This window comes from Sminthopsis crassicaudata, chromosome 4 (genome assembly GCF_048593235.1).
Source record: "Sminthopsis crassicaudata isolate SCR6 chromosome 4, ASM4859323v1, whole genome shotgun sequence".
In the NCBI taxonomy this organism is placed as follows: Eukaryota; Metazoa; Chordata; class Mammalia; order Dasyuromorphia; family Dasyuridae; genus Sminthopsis; species Sminthopsis crassicaudata.
In genome coordinates this window covers 26,870,521-26,886,216 of record NC_133620.1, presented here as the reverse complement: position 1 = coordinate 26,886,216, position 15,696 = coordinate 26,870,521, and positions in this window count along the sequence as shown.

The window sequence follows — 15,696 nt, the reverse complement described above, 5'->3', positions numbered from 1 at the left end:
TTTCCAGCAAAATGGCCCCTCGGTGCCTCATTTCATCCACTTAACCCAGAGGTTGCATTCTTGGAGCTTTCTGCCAAGCACTAACACGTTCCAGCCCCCGGATCCGTCCCTCTTCCTTGCTTGTTGCTTCTCTGCTGCAAGGAAGCCCGACAACACTTCTGTCTCCACCTGTGGGAGCATGGGAGGAGATGGACGGTCATTCTGGGTCCCCACAAGCCCACTTCTTCACGACTGTACTAGGAGGCAATCCTGGGCCTCCTCAGGATGGGCAGCAAAGCTCAAGTCTGGGTCTTTATAGCATAGTAACAATCCGACAACAGTGGCAACAACAACAACAACATTTGAACATTAAATGTGAAAGAATGGCAGCTTTTCCAGGATTGAGTTTCATCTGAATTCCAGTGAACAAGATGAGTAAAAAGAGATTATTCCCAATAATAATGATGCTGCTGAGGGTGAGATCTAATCTTTGTTTAGCCTGGAAGGTTTGCCAGGTACTTGGACCACTACTTTTCCCTCCTGTGACCAGGAAGAGCAAGAACAATCCCTTTCACTTGACAGTTTCTTGTGCTCAGTGACGTTGATCAGGCTCCTTTTCTCACAATCACAAGAACCTATTAAGTCTAGAGCCGGATGGGATCTGAAGGCATTAAGCCCAGGCTCATCAATTTTACAGAGAGGTAAACTGAGCCCTGCAGGGGTTAAGTGAATTGTCCAGGGTCACACAGATGACAAGTAGGCAGCATAGTCCAGTCTAAACGTCCCTTAGTTCCTCTAACTGAACCCCAGGGGGTCTGGTTTCCAGGCCCCTTCCTAAACTGGACAAAGCCCCCGACCACCTCGATCCCAACATGTCTAAGCAGGGGGGTTGATAGATGTCAAAACAGACCATCAGCTCGGGCCAACAATGCACAAACAGTCCATCAGTTCCGTCAAACAACTGGTCAATTGGACAAAACACATGAAAAACAAGCAGTCAGCTCCCCACGGCCCACTGTTCAAGCTCAGCCCAGAAGTCAAGGCTGATTTCTTGAGCTCAGCATTTACCAGATCAGCCATATCAAGCAACTGGTCACCTCAGGCTATAAACACCCAAGCTCCTGCCTAGCCAGTTAAGCTACAATTGCTCCAAGGTTGTAGAGCCCTGAGACTAAAAGGGCTGAGTTCAAATACAGCCTCGGACACACAGAGCTGTGGAATCCTGGGCAAATCATCTAGTCTCAATCTACCTCAGTTTCCTCCTATGTAAAATAGAGATGAACATCAATATTTTTATGTGTGTCAGTTTTTTTTTATTATTATTATTACAGTAATAAGGAAAGCAGAGTTTAGTTTTTCTGGTGTAGTGTGGATCCTATTGCGAGATTCAAATGAGATAATATTTGTAGAGAGCTTTATAAAACTTTCAGTGCTATGTAAATACTACTGCTGATAATAATATGACCTCAGAGAGACAGGGTGGGGTAGTAGTTTAGGTGCTAGACTTGGATTCAGGAAGATGTGTGAGACTCTGGGATTTATTAAACTTTTCTGGGCCTCAGTTTCCTTATCTGTAAGATGATAGGATTAGACTTAGTGGCTCTAAGGTGCCTCCAGCAATAAATCTAAATCTCCAAAACTCAGAGTTTTATTCATTTAGTCTTACTCTCTATAGAGAGGGAATAACGGAGGTTTAGGCAAGAGAAAATTCATAGGTTAGTAAGGAACCAAAGTGTGACTTAAGCTAAGGCTTTTGGTCATATGTTAGAAAGGACAGTGATAAGCTGGAAAGTTTTCAGAGGAAGACACTTGGACTGTTGCAGGGTCTCCAATTCATGTCATTTGAGGAGAGAAGACTCAGGGGTGAATAGTTGAAGGATGGATGGGTAGAAGGCTGAATCTGATTGTTGGTCAGTCCTAACTCTTTGTGACCCCATTTAGGGTTTTGGGTTTTTTTTGTTTTTGTTTTTGTTTTTTTTTGGCAGAGATAGTGATTTGTTATTTCCTTCTCCAGCTCATTTTATAGATGGGGAAACTGAGGCAAAGAGGGTTACGTGACTTGCCCAGGATCACATAGCTAGGTAGACTTTGAGGCTGTATTTGAACTCAGATCTTCCTTGATTCCAGGCCTTGATTCCAATTATTTGTCTTCATGGCAGCTTCCTGGTGAGTAGAATAACTGCCTTCAAATAGCTGAAGGGCTGATGGATAGAAGATTAATCCCATTTCCCAGAGAACAGAAATAGGACCATATGAATACAGTGCTAGGGTCAGAGGATCTGGGTTCAAATCCTATCTTGGATGTTTATTGCTGGGGGGACCAATATTATTTATAAAAACACACAAACATATATAATATTCTATATATTATGTTTTATATATATATATATTTCTGTATAATGGTTAAACACAAAACAGTTTAGGAGGGAGAATTTGGGGGGATAAGGACAGACGAGTTGAGATGTGAAGAAAAAGAGATTTTATGAGACTGAGATAAAGAGGAAAGACATTTCTCATGAGAGGGATGACAAGGGCAAAAGCATGGAGATGGGAAATGGGCTCGTGCGCTGAACTCGCTGGAGTTCAGCGCACGAGCCCATTTCCTTATCTGTGAGATGAGACAGCTGGGCTCCTAGATTTCTGTTCTAGTAAGCCGCCCATGCTTTTCTGCTTGGTTGGCTTTGAGAGAGACTAGACTTTATCCATGGCTCTGATGGAAAGTGGAACAGAATTCATTTCATTCAAGGGCAGCTTGTGAAACTGAGCCATTTTATAGCCACTAACTCAGAACACCAGGGCAGGCAACAGACTCCAGAAGAAGGAAAGTCATCTCCTAAAGGAAACATGAATTATCCACCACATTCCCAAGCAAAAGAAACAGGCCGGAGGAATTGCTCTCTCTGTTGGTATTGGCTGGCGGACTAAGCCCCCCAGGTCGATTGTAATTTCCAAATTAGATAAAACATTAGGTCATATTAGTGCTATATTAGACAAACAGTCAGGCAGAGGGAGGAAACATGGGCTGAGCCAGCCTGGCCTCCTTCCCTGCGGGAGACTTTGGGTTATCGACTGCAGAAATGCTTCATGTTTCTCTGAAAGATTTCAGGGAAAATGGCAAACCGAGGTGAAAGCTGCTGCTGGGTTTTGTTGATTTGAACTTTCCAGAAAGTCTCAGGATCACACAGCATTTTCAAGATTATGAGCCCTGTGTAGAGTGCTGGATTTGGAGTCAGAAGGGATGTTTAATTCCTACTTTGGGCACTTACTATGTGGGATAAGTTATTTTCCCACTGTCTGCCTCAGTTTCCTCACTTATAACATGGCAGTGTTGAGCTAGACGGCCTCTAAAATCCTCTTGTGGCAAAAAAGGAAATTGAGGCACAGAGAACTTCCCAAAGCCAGGTTCTTTGGGAAAGAAAATAACATGTGTAGGGTCAGAACAGTCTATGCGTTTTCCCAAGGTTTTTTTTTTTAAGTGCCCAAAGATCCTTCAGAGTTAGAATAAATACGGGGTCCCTCAACTATTTGGCTGGACCTGCAATTCAGGAGCCCAGGAACAGGGTCAAATATCATGAGGTTAAAAAGAAAGAATCGGTAAAAGATTTTTAGAAGTCATTTAGTCTAACTCTTTAATTTTTCAGAGGGGGAAACTTAGGACCAGAAGGAATAAATGACTTACCCTTGCCAAGAACAGAGAATGTGGGAGGTTGGATTCCACCCCAGTCCTTAGGGCTCAGAGGATCTGTTCTAGGCTTATCTTGTTTCTACTTTACCTGTATCTCATATATACTGTACCCCAATGAATGAATGACTGAAAAAGCATTTATTAAGTGCTTTCTACGTATCAGGTGCTGTACTATATATGCATATGCCATTTCCCCCATTAAAATGAAAGATCCCATCAGAAGTCATTCTTCATGAAAGCCCCCATCAGAAGTCAGGAGCAGTCAAAGAATGAAGGAATAATTTCTGAAAAGAATACAAATAGTTAACAACTATATGAAAGGCTACTCTAAATTACAAATAATAAAACAAATTCAAATCAAAACAACTCTGAGGTTTCACTTCAAATCCTACAAAATGGCAAAGATGACAAAAGATGGGAACAGTCGATGTTGAAGGGGCTGTAGGAAGATCGGCGCACTGGTGCATTGCTGGTGGAGCTGCGAGTCAGTAAAACTATTCAACAAAACAATTTTGAGTTATGGGAATAAAGTCGCTAAAGTATTGTTATCTTTTGACCCAGAGATTCCACTGCTAAGCAGAGAAAGAGAGGTAGAAAAGTTTTCATCCGTCCCAAAATAGAGCAGCACCTTTGACATAACAGAGCTTGGAATGAAGTCCATGCTCTTGGATGAGGGAATGGTTCAACAGATGGTGCTACACTGCCTCAGTCAAACTGAGAGCTGGGAAAGATTGTAGCTTATAAAGACCAAGATCTCCCGCTGCATCCAGGGCCATTTCCAGTCATCCTTTTCAGTAACATGCCACTGGGCCCAGATGATTGAAGAAGATAAGTCTGAGGACTTTGCACAGCTTTTCCTCACGTGTTTGTCATGGTGTCACCTCCCTGATGTCATGGTCTTCTTCAAGAATGAAGGACAAACAACAATAATAACAATGGCACTGCTCTGTAAGAACCGAGAACGTGATGACTACCGAGATTATAAGAACAGATACAAAAATGAAGACGAGCCAAGAAAACAACGGACCCAAAATAATGACAATGCAATGCAAAGAATCACCACAGAAAAATAAAGAAAGTAGGGGCAGCTGGGTGGCTCAGTGGATAGAGCACTGAGTTCAAATCTGGCCTCAGACACTTAATACTTCCTAGCTATGTGACTCTGCACAAATCACAACCCCAATTGCCTCAGCAAAAATAAAGAAATTTTTAAAAAATGAAGGAAATGAGTGTTGTAAAATTACAAATAAGGTCTGCCCCAAGAAGAGGCATCCCCACTCCCACTTTTTCAGAGGTTTTAGGGTAAGACCATGGCTGTGAATCATTGTCTGTAAAGGGTTGAGCAGTTTTGCTGGTCTCCCCTTTCTCTTTTCATTGAACAATTTTATTTTAAGGGAGAGCTCTTAGAGGAGAAGGAAGAGAATGGGATACAGATAAAAATCTGGGCAGTGAAAAAGATGCAATAAAAAGGTATTTTAAGAGCCAAATGAATGCTCCTTGAGGGAAAAGACTCTTATCTTTGTTTTTGTATTCCTAGCCCCTCACACAGGGCCTGGCATGTAACAGGAATTTAATAGTTTTTGATTGATTAATGCTACTTACTTGTCAGGAAGGAGCTGCTTAATTCCTGCTTTGGTCACTTACTATATGGGATAAGTTACTTTACCACTGTCTGCCTCAGTTTCCTCAATCATAACATGACAGTGTTGAGCTAGACGGCCTCTAAGGTCCTATGACCTCTCTTGTGGCAAAAAAGGAAACTGAGGCACAGAGGAAGAAAGGGACTTGATAGGATAAGACTATTCCTTCCCTCAAGGAGCTTTTATTTGAAGGCAAGCAGAGGGCTTCAGAGTTTCCGAACCTTTTCTCTTATAGATAGTCACCGGAGCCCCACCACAGCTCAGGAGCGAGGTCAGACATCAGAGGAGGAGACTGAGGCTCGGGAAGAAGAGCCTTGTCCAAGGTTCTGGATAGTTCATGGAGAAGTTGGGATTACTGCCTCCTGGTCTAGCAGCTCTAAGGTCTACACCATGTGACTGTTAAAAGATACGGGTGAGCCCAAAGCCAGTGGAGGACTCTCTGTGGTAAGCCCCTCCCCAGCTGCAAATTACTCCCAGGGACATGGGGGAAGAAGAAGTGTTTGGGGGGCTGACGTGGGGCAGACAGCTCTGACTTGTGCTTGGCTCAGAGATGGTGAAGGTAGAGAGATGGATTGAAGTTCTATGTAATAATAATGCACTAAGAATGAAAGCTGTCCCAAAGTGCAATGGATTGTTTGGGAAGGTAATGAGGTCCACATCACTGGAAATGATCAAATGAAGAACGAAAACCCGATTGTCTCGGGGAGGCTCAGAGCGCATAATGCCTTGTTATTCTGCCATCTTCCTGGCTGTAGAATGGAGTGTCTGGTTCTGAGCTCTCCTGGGCCTTCTAGCCCTCTCCATCCCAGGTAGAAGGCTCGCTAACTAAAATGCCATCCCAGACACTGAGCCCCGAGTGCTGTGAGCCCTACTGGCAGTTAAGATCTGGGCTCCAGCTTCCTAGGAGGGGGGCATTCCCCCGAGATCTGCTCTGCCCGGCCTCTGTGATCAGAATCACAGAGTGGGAGCACTGGAAGGGAGTTCAGCAGCCATGATATTACATCATACCTGAGAGGACCCTCTGATGTGACTTCTTTGACCAAGAGCTCCTGGCCTTGACTGAAAGAGCTCTCTAAGACCTCTGCTTAAAGGACTCTGGCCTCTACTGAAAGTGTTCCCTAAGACTTCTGCTTAAAGGACCCCGGCCTCTACTGAAAGACCTCCGTAAGACCTCTGCTTAAAGGAACCCGGCCTCTATTGAAAGTGTTCCCTAAGACCTCTGCTTAAAGGACTCTGGCCTCTACTGTAAGTGCTCCCTAAGACTTCTGCTTAAAGGACCCCGGCCTCTACTGAAAGACCTCCGTAAGACCTCTGCTTAAAGGAACCCTTATCTTTCATGGTCGGACAGAACGCTGTAGGGCACGAGCCTCCATGTTTGACGGGAGGACCTCGGTTCTTTGACTTGACAGCTGGGTGACTTTGTTCAAAGGCCTCAGTCTTTCCAAGGCTCACAAAATGAGGAGTTAGACCATTCGGCCCCTGGAGTCCACAATAACACAGTATTGAGGACATACTGAACACCTCTGAGGAACATCTGAACTGATGCAGATCCTGTGATAGTCGGGGGATGCCCTCCTGGCTGCTGGGGGGCCCGTGGGGGAGCCCGGGGGCCTGTGGGGGTTGAGCCCGCGAGGGGGTCTGGCCCATGTACAGTCTCGGGGAAATCGATGTGGACAGGACAGCCGAGCCTGCAGGCAGCCCACCCTCCGTGATGCGGATCACATTCCCTCGCCCGCGTCTCAGCAGTGTAAACACACCGTGGGGATGGGCAGTGTTTCCTGAGGCTCTCCGCGGGCCAGCAGCCATGCTGGGGAGAAGCAGGCCGGCTGGGGGCTGACAATTTGATATAAACCACAGGGCAGTGTCCGGCGTGCTGGGAAACTCAGTTCCTGCCTCCCCCTCCCAACTTATCAGCTGCAACCAATTAGCTTCCTCTTTGGAATCAGAGAATTCGAGAGAGCAAGGCAACCTTACAGACTGGTGAGTCCCTGTGGGGAAACTGAGGCACCAAAGGAGGTGATTTGTCTAATGTTACACAGCCAGGACTAGAGCCAGGGCTTTTGACTTTCTATTTAGTTCAATTTAATTCAGAGCCCCACTTAATAAATGTTTTTCTTGATGTTGCTATTGTTTAGTCATGTCTGACTCTGTGACCCTATATGTGATTTTTCTTGACAAAGATCCTGAAGCGTTTTGCTAATTTTTTCCAGTTTATTTTACAGATGAGGAAACTGAGGCAAGCAGAATGAAGGGACTTGCCCAGGGTCACCTAGCCAGTGTCTGAGGTCAGATTGGAACTCAGGGACATGAGTCTTCCTAATTTCAGGCCCAGAGCTCTCTCCACTGCACCACTTAACTCCTCCCACCATTCTGTACTTTGAATAAAAGCTCCCAAATAGATGCTGGAGATATCAGGCAGTCTGCTACAGTTTGGGACAGTGATTGGAGCTGGAGGACCTGAGTTCAAATCATGCCTCTAATGCTGTGTGGCCAAGGTCCAGACACAACCTTCCTGAATCTGTTTCTCCATCTGTAAAATGAGGGCACTGGATCAGGTGACTTTTGAGGCTCCTTCCAACTGCAGGTTTATGAGTCCTCGATCCTTTTAGGAGAGAAGTGTGTCTCAGAAACCAAAGGAAGAGGGAGAACAGGACAGAGTGGTCAGTCAGTGGGGATCCCCAATGCTAGCACCCCAATAGGAAGGTAAGGAAGTGGAGGCAGGGAAGGGAGGTAGGAGTTAGGAGGGAGGGAGAGGAGAGGGAAGGAACCATCTCTGGAAGAATTAAGGGAAGGTTTTCCTGGGCCTGGCTACAGACAGATGGGGAAAGAGCCAATGGAAGGGGGAGCCTGGAAACAAAGGCTAGAGAAGGCTCCAGAAAGCTAGAGCAAGGTTCCTGGGGGTCTTGGACAGGAAGAGATGACTCACCTAGAAAAGGGGGAGCTTCATCCTCGGAGAAGGCTAAGACAGAAGGCCAGAGGAAGGCCGAAGGTGCAGCCAGAGGGAATGAACTGGCCTCCATCTCCTCAATTACTTGGGAGGCAAGTTCATCCCCTCCACATATGTGGGGAGGAGGAAGATCTGTGAGTTGGGTGGGAGGATCTATGTGGAGGCTTGCAGAGAGAGAAGATTGGCATGGCCTCCATAAGGATTCAGTTTAACAGTCTATCCCTTTGTTGGTTCTTGATCCATGGTTGTAGGAACTCCATCTGCCCATGTGCCCCTTACCTTTCCAGACTCTGGGAATGTTCTTCCCAGAATCCTGGGAGCTTTCCTCATACTTGCCTGACATAGTATGGAGGTAATACAGCACTTGGCCTTCTCCTCCTCCACCTCTTTCTCCTCCTCCTCTTCTTCCTCTTTTTCCTTCTCCTCTTCCCACTCCTCCTCCTTTTTCTCCTTCTCTTCCTCCTTTTCCTTCTCTTCCTCCTCCTCTTGCTCCTCCTCTTCTTCCTTCTCCTCTTCCTCCTCTTCTTCTTCCTTCTCCTCCTCCCCCTCTTACTCTTCCTCATCCTCCTCTTTTTCCTCCTCCTCCTGCTGTCTTTTCTCCTCTTCTTCCTCCTCCTTCTGCTCCTCCTCCTCTTTTTCCTTCTCTTTCTCCTTCTTCTTCTCTCTTACCATCTTTCTCTCCTTTTCTCTCTTCCTTTCCCTCCTTCCTCACCCATCTCTCTCCCCTCCTCTCTCTGTCTCTTCCCAATCCTATTTTGCCCTAGTTACTTTCTTTTCCAAAGATAGATTTCTCCAACTACTTTTTTTTTTAAACTTAACAGTATTTTATTTTTTCCAGATACATGTAAAGATAGCTCCTCGGTGAGTAGATAGCATCTTGATTCATGTAAAGCATCCTAATCTTCAGACATAAACTTCGAACTTCCTCTGACTAGTTACTAAATGATCTCCAGGATTTTGTCTTCAACTTTCTTTTTCTCTCTCTTGCTTTCACATACAAGGTACTCAGTAAAAATGTGTAGAATTCCAACCCAATCTATAAAACATTTATTATGTTTTTCTGTGAACTGAACTGAAATGAATTGGCTAGAGAGTCAAAAGCTCTGGATTCTAGTACTGGCTGTGTGACCTTGATCTGCTAGGATTGAGGAGGGAAACACATGGGCTTTTGCAAATAAAATTCTGCATTTGTTCTCATCTCTAGCACTATATAATTGCCTGAAAATGGAAAAGAAGACATGATCTCATTATTGATTATTGTGATGATCATTTATTGCTATTAAAAACTGTTATTTGATTTCCTTTAGTAAAATATTCCTCTTCTTTAATGGAATATCCTCCAGGCATAAAATCATACAAACTTCCTTGAATTATGCAACAAGAGAGAAGGCTTCCTAAAAAGGGAGCTGTTTTGAGAGACAGAGAGTTCCTCCTCTTTGGAGGTCTTTAAGTAGAGGCTGAATGCCCACTGCCCAGGGCTAGGGGATGTGGATTTCACTTTTCTAAGTCCTGAACCGCTGAGACCCTGTCCAGCTCTGCAGTTTGGTGACTTTGTGGAAACAAAATAAGTGCATCCAGATCTATTATGCAGTTCATTGCAGGCATAAGTTTAGGGTGCAATAATAAAGAGGCTAAATAGCTATGACTAGGTCCAGCCCAGTTGGAGTAGGTTGCATGAAATTCCTGAGGAGTTCACTGGCCTGGGAGTGAGAGCAGGAAATATGGAGGGATTGGGGAAGGGCACGGTGGTAGGGCTGGTTTTCCAGGAGGAAAAGATTTTGGGGTGGGGATAGGGGTGTGAGCTTGGTTGGAATCACTACAATGAGAGCTGAAAGGAGCCTGGAGTCGGGTCCTGGAGAATTATAAAGAATGGTATCCTGGAGATCAGACAATGGCCTCCTAATCCTTAGCAGCAAGGTGGCCCAGTGGATGGACTGCTGAGTCCAGAGGCAGGAAGACCAGAGTTCAAAACTTCCTAGCTGTGTTACCCCAAGGAAGTAATTTAACTATCTTCTCCTCAGTTTCTAATTTTATAATGAGCTGAAGAAGGAAATGGCAAGCCACTCTAGTACCTTTGCCAAAAAAAGAATAAATGAAATCAGAAAGAAGTGGATGTAACTAGATAACAACAATCCTCATGGTTACCGGCAAAAGTTGTGAATATCATTCCAAGTTTCCAAGGGCAAAAATCCCTTAATGAGGGGATTGGCAGAAGTTCTAAAATTCCCAAATGTCAGAGATGGAAGGGGATTGTTCCTGAATTAGAGTCCCCACTGAAGCCAGTGACAAAAGCTTCAGGAAGGAAGGACCCATTCTCCTCCCACAAGGAACCTCTTCCCTCTGGGACAGCTCTCATTGGGAGGAAGCTTGTTCTGGCTGTCTGGGACTCCTAGTTTTGGCTTCTCTAATACCAAGCAGGACAAGACTAATCTCTTTTCACAGGATGGCTTTTAAATTCCTGAAATTTGCCCTTGTGTTTCATCTGTCTTTTCTTGTCTGGGAGAGACATCCTTCATTCCCTCAGTGAATCCTCATGATGAGCTGTGACTTCAGGTCCTTCTCCAGTCTGGCTCTGGTATTCTATTTTTTTTTCTTTTTTTCTATTTAATATTTTTATCTTCTTCAGTTACATGTAAAACAATTTTTTATACATGTTTTTAAAAACTCTGAGTTCCAGATTCTCTCTCTTCCTCCCTACTCCCCACCTCCCATTAAGAAAGCACATGTGAACTTATGCAAAACATTTCCATAAAAGTCATGTTGTGAAAGAAAACATAGATCTCCTGTCCTCAAAAAAAAAAAAAAAAAAAAAAAAAAAGTTGTCAAGGGAAGAAAAAAGTATGCTTCAATTAATTAATTAATTCAGAGATAATGAGTTCTTTGTCTGGGAATGGATAGCATTTTCCATCATAAATCCTTCAGAGTTATATTGCTGAGAATAGCAAAGTCACAGCTGATCACCCCACAACATTGCTGTTACTTTGTATACCGTACATTTCATTTTGCTTGATTGAGTTCGTGGAGGACTTTCCAGGTTTTTCTGAGAGCATCCTGCTCATCATTTCCCATAGAACAATAATATTCCATCAAAATCATATATCACAGTTTTTATTCAGTCATTCCCCAATTGATGGACATCCTCTTAATTTCCAGTTCTTTCTGGCTCTCTCATTCTCTCATTCTCCTGTTTGTCAGCATGCTTCCTGAAACTAAGTACATAAAAATGAACTCATTACTCAAGGATGGTCCTATCAGGGTCATTGTGCATCTCTTGAGCACTCCCAGATTATGTTCAGATGGACTATTCTGAAATGGCAGGAACCTCTGACCACCATCTTTGGCTTCTGCTCTTCACCAATGTTTCACTTCTAAACTGATCTTGCTTCTGAAATTCCTTAAGCGTCAACAGCTTGAAGCTACATAGGGATGCCTTGAAGGAAATTAAGCAAAGAAAACTGTAATGGTTGTCTGGATGAGTTGCTCTCAGATCCCATCAATCTTGTCCTCTGACTTGGGCTGAGGGCTCTGGGAAGAGTGACTCTGGAGGCCTCAGCTCAAGCCCATGTGTCCTGACTGAGTGGTAAGTCTCAGACTAACACCTCCTCTTCTTTCAATAGGTGTGTATGTATGTATTCTTTCCCTTCTTTCCTTCTTTCCTTCCTTCTTTCCTTCCTTCCTTCCTCCCTCCCTCCCTCCCTCCCTCCTTCCCTCTCTGTCTCTCTCTGTCTCTGTCTCTGTCTCTGTCTCTGTCTCTCTCTCTCTCTCTCTCTCTCTCTCTCTCTCTCTCTCTCTCTCTCTTTCTTTCTTTCTTTCTTTCTTTCTTTCTTTCTTTCTTTCTTTCTGTAGCTGAGGCAATTGGGGTTAAATGACTTGCCCAGGGTCACACAGATAGGAAGTATTAAGTGTCTGAGACTGGATTTGAACTCAGGTCCTTCTGACTTCAGGACTGGTGCTCTACCTAGCTGCCCCTCTATCTCCTCTTCTTGCCAAACACTATAATTAATGGAAGCTTTATGGTAGGAGGAGCTTTGAAGTCCTCTCTGTCCTTCCTGCCCCAGTCTCCTGGAGGACTTCTGGGAAGACTCAGCAGTACATTAGCTGACCCTCCTTATGCTTCCACCCTACTGTACACTATACCCCATCCTGGATGGAATTAAGAATCAAAGGACCAGGCTCTCTGTGGGCCTGTGGCCCAGTTATGGTACATCACAGGTGCTAGGCTGATATAGGGAGTCATTGATCCAAGCACCTCTGGGCAAAAGGAACAGGCCCTAAGACCTGCCAGGCTTACTGAGGCTGGACCTGGACTCCTGCCTCTCTCTAGCTCCCAGGGGCATCTTGGGAGGGAATTAAAAAAATGAAAAGAATGTTCAAAAATCTCCTGACTTTCCCTCCCCCATCTTTATGTCTCTCCTGGGGCTGGAGCTTTGAAAAGTACTAAGAACAAAGGAAGCAAACTCACGGTTCCCCCCCCCCCACCCCGGGGAGCTATGAATCTGTGGTCCTCTCAGCAGCTAGCCTGACCTGATCAGGATTATGGGGGGCTTTTCTGGAGGGAGATTGGAGCTAGGGGCGCATGTGTATATGAGCCGAAGTGTGTGAAACACATGCACATGTGCATGTATAAACACGTGGAGATTAGTTTAGTCTCAACATATATATATATATATATATATATATATATATATATATATATATATATATGTAGGACTCTGTATATATGTGTACTTATGTGGAAGCTTTTTGTAAATTGTATACTTGTGGGAATGAATGGCCACGTGTGTTCTCCATGTCTGAAGTAGTCTTCCTCCTCACCGCCACCTGCTAGAATACTTTATTCCCGTCATGATTCCGCTCAAGCGAACTTCTGCTTGAAGTCTTTCTGGATCCCTCCTCAAATGACTTGGACTTTTTGTTTTCTTAGACATATGCTGACTCTGATGGAGCGTAAGCTTTTTGAGGGTAAAGACTTTTGCCTTTTCTTCTTTGTCTCTCCAGCCCCTGGCTTAGCCTTTGGCATATAATAAGAAGCACTTGTTGGGGCAGCTAGATGGTGCAGTGGATAGAGCACCAGCCCTGAAGTCGGGAGGACCTGAGTGCAAATTTGGCCTCAGACACTTAACACTTCCTGGCTGTGTGATCCTGGGCAAGTCACTTAACCCCAGCCTCAAAAAAAAAAAAAAGTTAATTAGTTAAGGGTGAGTATTATCATTTTACAGATAAAGTAGTTGAGGTAATAGAGCTCATAAGAGCAAGATGTACACCTGACACCATATCTAGAATCTTTCCACTATTAACACCACAAGAATACAAGTTGTGACCAAGAGAAGCCTCATTTTTATTTGAATTGCCTGCCCTTTCTTCCTGACTTTTTTTTCTTCCTTCCTTCCCTCCCTCTCTTCTCTTCCTCCCTTCCTTCCTTCCTTCCTTCCTTCCTTCCTTCCTTCCTTCCTTCCTTCCTTCCTTCCTTCCTTCCTTCCTTCCTTCCTTCCTTCCTTCCTTCCTTCCTTCCTTCTTCCTGCCTGCCTGCCTGCCTGCCTTTCCCTTATTCTTTCCAAAAACCTTCTTAAGGAGAGGGCACATGTTTGGTTCTAACAATGCTAAGACAAAACTGAATCTGTTTCTGCCTTCATGGAGCATATTACATTCTGCTGGGGGGATGAGGGTGAGGGAAGAGTGGGGCATCCCTCTAAAGCTGTGCACCTGAGTGTAACAGCGCCCAAAACAGAATTAGTGAAGTTAGGAAAAATGCATGCCTGAAATTAAAACAAACCCTTATAATTTTACAACTATAGTTTTTAAAAACCTCAGCCCTTAGAAGTAGAGTGGATATTAGTGGATAGAGAACTAGTCTTGGAGTCAGGAAGATCTGAGTTCAGTTCCTGCCTTGGCCACTTAACTGTCTTGTGCTCCTGGGTTCTCCAGTCTCAGTTTCCTTCTCTGTGACAGGAAATGGCAATAATAATAGTATCAGCCCCACAGGGTTGTTGTGAAGCTCAAATGAGATAATGCTAGTAAAGGATTTGGAACTTTAAAGGCAGCCCCAATGTAAACTGTTATGGTTCCATTAACAAAGTCTTTGACCCTTAGCATTAGAATCTTAGACTCCAGATGTGGCTGGAAGGGAGCAGAGGAGCCTGCTCTAGACACTGGACATCTCAGTATCTCCTGAACCCTGAGGATGTCAAGGGGCTCATCGGCCAGTGTCTGACCTTCGGCCTCCCCTCTTCTCCCCCCATCCCCCACCTCGCTTCTGCTCCCACTACCTAAGATGGGGCCCCAGTTCCAGGTTCTAGGAATGGAATCCATCTCAGAGGGGAAAGAAAGGCCCTTGTCCCAGCTGGGGCGGAGGGCAGGACAGAGTCGGAGCCGGCTGGAGTGCTCCCTCCTGGCGACCATATTCTCTGTGGAATGCCGAACGTGTGTCCGGCGGTGAATACACGGGCCCCATCTGCCAGACCAAGGTCCTTGAGGTCAATGGAGAGAAAATTGGGGGCAGATGAGTGGGGAAGCTGGATTATTTTTAGAGAAGAGGGGCAAATGCTGGCTGAAGAAAGAAAGGCGGGCTTTTGTTGGGATAGCATGGGGGTGCAGCAGTGGGCAGCCGGAGCAAGAAGTCTGGCTCCGGGAAGCGGATGAAATGAGTGACCAGGCTCTGGGGGGAGGGGGAGGGCAGGGCGCTGGAGCCTCGGCTCCTGGGGAATCTCTGATTGACCCCAGGCCCAGGTGGGGAGTAGCTCCCCACATACTCTCTTACCCTGGAGAAAGCAAGAGAGCACATTTCATGTTACTAGGAAGAATCATATGCAAATGGACAAATGACTAAACAAATAATGAACATTCTAGAGCTAAACTGTAGCCCCCAGGGAGAGGCAGTACGGTTTATCAGGAGCCTGGTGAAGGGGCGGAGGGCCGGACGTGGAGTCTGTAGCCCCTGTGAGTAGCTTCGTAGTAGTTGTTATTGCTGAGTCACGTCCATCACTTTCATGCTGCCATTGGGGGTTTTCTTGACAAAGACTCTGGACTTGCCATTTCCTTCCCCAGTTCATTTTACAGACAAGAAAATGGAGGCAAACAGGGTAAAGTGACTTGCCCAGAGTCATCCAGCTGGGAAGTGTCTCAGGCTGGATTTGAACTCGGGGACATGGCTCTGATTCCAACACTGCTTTGTGCCTTACGGTGCCACCTAGTGGCCTCAATTCCTTAATTTTACAGGTCAGTGGAATGAGTTTGGGAGCAGAGGGTCCCACAATGAGCAAGCAGAAACACACTCAGGATTCCCGGCTCCCTCCTCGTCCGCCTCCGGCCCATGCCCAGGAATCTCAGACTGGGAGGAGTCCCCGAGGGAGCTCGGAACTAACAGCACAATCAGGCTGGCACCTGTGGAGCTTGTAAAGTCCCGCCGAGCCTTCAGCGCTCTGCGAATTGGGCGCTGTGGGTATTAT